Raw genomic sequence first — 2,971 nt, forward strand, 5'->3', positions numbered from 1 at the left:
TGCTTATCAAAACGCCATGCAAGGGTAAGCCTACATGAAACACAGCCCTTATTAAGTGTTTATAAAATTCCCTGTGGAAAAACAATTGGAACCATTTCCATGACTGCTAGGTTTTATGGGTATTATGACACCTCCACTGTGGGGCTCTAACTTTGTCATCCTACAAGAAACATGGTATAGAGGAGACCGACCCACTGGTTGCCCTCTAAGTTACAGAGAGCTGGTAGTACCATCCACCAAACATCCAGGTGTGAAACAGGAAAGGGACTCCGGGGGTACGCTAATTTCTTATAGAGCAGACCTAACCCACGCTTAAATGAGTCAAAACAGGAACATTTTGCATCTGGCTAGAAATTAATAAGGAAATGATCTCAACAGAGAAATGTCCTCGTGTGCTACCTATATCCCCCCAATAGAATCCCCATACTTTAATGATGACAGCTTTTCCATCCTAAGGTAGAGATCAGCCATTTCCAGACCCAGGGACATGTTCTAGTCTGTGGCGACCTAAATGCCAGAACTGGACAAAAACCTGACACTCAGCACACAGGGGGACAAACACCTACCTGGAGGTGACAGTATTCCCTCCCAAATATGCCCCCCCTAGACACAACTATGACAAAACAACCAACAAAAATGGATCATAACTCCTGCAGCTCTGTCGTACGCTGGGTCTGAACATAGTCAATGTTAGGCTTCGAGGAGACTCTTATGGTAGGTACACCTACAGCTCATCCTTTGGCAGTAGTACTGGAGATTACTTGATCATTGACCTCAACCCAGAATCTCTCAGGGCGTTCAGTCAGCTGACTAATACCTCTATCAGATCACAGCAAAATCACAGTCTACCGGAACAGAGCGATACTCAATCATGAGCCAAAGGAACTGTGCAATATTAAGAAAACTAGAAGGAAAGTAGTGTAGAAACCTACCAAAAAACTATTAGGCAACCACACATTCAATCCCCTTTAGACAACTTCTTGGACAAAACATTTCACTGTAATGGTGAAGGTGTAAACTTGGCAGTAGAAAGCCTAAACAGTATATTTGACCTTTCAGCTGGCCTATCAAATCTAAAAATTTCAAAACCGACAACCAAATAAAATGAACAAAAATGACAAATGGTTTGATGAAGAGTGCAAAAATCTAAGAAAGAAATTGAGAAACCTGTCCAACCAAAAACATAGAGACACGGACAACCTGGGTCTACGCCTTCACTATGGTGAATCACTAAAACAATACAGAAATACACTACGCAAACAGAAGGAACAGCACTTCAGAAAATCAGCTCAATGCAATTTAAGAATCCATAGAATCTAACCACTTCTGGAAAAATTGGAACACACTAAACAAACAACCACACGAGAGCACACACAAAACGATACATACCTTGGCCTAAACATCAGCGTCACAGGTAACTTCCACAAAGCTGTGAATGATCTGAGAGACAAGGCAAGAAGGGCCTTCAATGCCATCAAAGGGAACATGAAATTCGGACATGAAATTTGGCCGTAAACAGAGAGTACATAGTGACAATACCTGACCACTGTGACTGACCCAAAATAAAGGATATCTTAATGTACAGACTCCAATTTTTTTTACTCTTTCTTGAACTGCATTGTTGGATAGGGGCTTGAAAGTAAACATTTCACGGGAAAGGGTACACATGTTGTATTCGGCGCATTTGACAGATAACATTTGATTTGACTCCGTGAGCATTACTATTGAGAAAGGTCGCCGTAGGCAGACCTGGCTCTCGAGAAGACCGGCTATGTGCACACTTCCCACAAAATGAGGTGGAAACTGAGTTGCACTTTCTAACCTCCTGCCAAATGTATGACAATATTAGAGACACATACAGTATTTCCCTCAGATTACACAAACCCACAAAGAATTCAAAAACAAATCCAATTTTAATAAACTCCCATATCTATTGGGTGAAATATCAGTGTGCAATCACAGCAGCAAGTTGTGTGACCTGTTGCCACAAGAGAAGAGCAATCAGTGAAGAACAAACACCATTGTAAATTCAACCCATATTTATTTATTTTCCCTTTTGTACTTTAACTATTTGCACATCGCTACAACACTGTAATACATTTGAAATGTCTTTATTCTTTTGGAACTTGTGTGAGTGTATTTACTTTATTGTTTATCCATTTCACTTGCTTTGGCAATGTAAACATATTTCCCATGCTAATAAAGCCCCTTGACTAGAGCGAGAGAGAAAAGCCACAATAAGTCTTACTTTAGAAAGCTTTTTCAAGTTTAGGAAACTCATTCAGAAACACATATCTTATGTTGTCCCATAAACATCATACCTATATGTTCTATGTTGTCCCATACCTAATGTCGTCTCCAGGCTCAATTGCTATAGACAGGATATATCATATAGACAGGTTGACAGAGAGCCAGGTGGTGGATGACATTATCCCATACCTATATGTCATCCTAAGGGCATCATACCTATTTGTCCAAGGAACATCAACCTGGTATTGGGTAACCCAGGGTTTCCCAAACTCTGTCCTGGGTCCCCCTCTGGGTGCACATTCTGGTTTTTACCCTAGCATTACATAAGCTGATTCAAATAATCAAAGCATGATGTAGTGTTAGGACAGGACCGAATTTGGGAAACCCTGGGGTAATCTACCCTTCTGTCTCTTCACTTTTTTTAAATGTAGTTTCATCACATACTTTTGTTTGTGGATATTGTAGACACAGAAAGTACATGCCCACGGCTCTCCACAATCCTCCATCCATCACAGAATACATAGATGTTAACTGATTATTTGAATGTCCAACAAGGCTTTCTTTGCAGCCTTTCAGTGGAACAGTTTTAGCTTGGTTGGTTCTACACTCTTTATACTACAAATCCCACAATTCCATATGCTTAGCTTCTGACGCCTTGAAGGGGAGGCGCGGCAATATTTTTCCTTCCCATATTTTATTTACTATATTTATTTATTTATTT

This window comes from Oncorhynchus nerka, linkage group LG26, assembly GCF_034236695.1.
Source record: "Oncorhynchus nerka isolate Pitt River linkage group LG26, Oner_Uvic_2.0, whole genome shotgun sequence".
NCBI lineage: Eukaryota > Metazoa > Chordata > Actinopteri > Salmoniformes > Salmonidae > Oncorhynchus > Oncorhynchus nerka.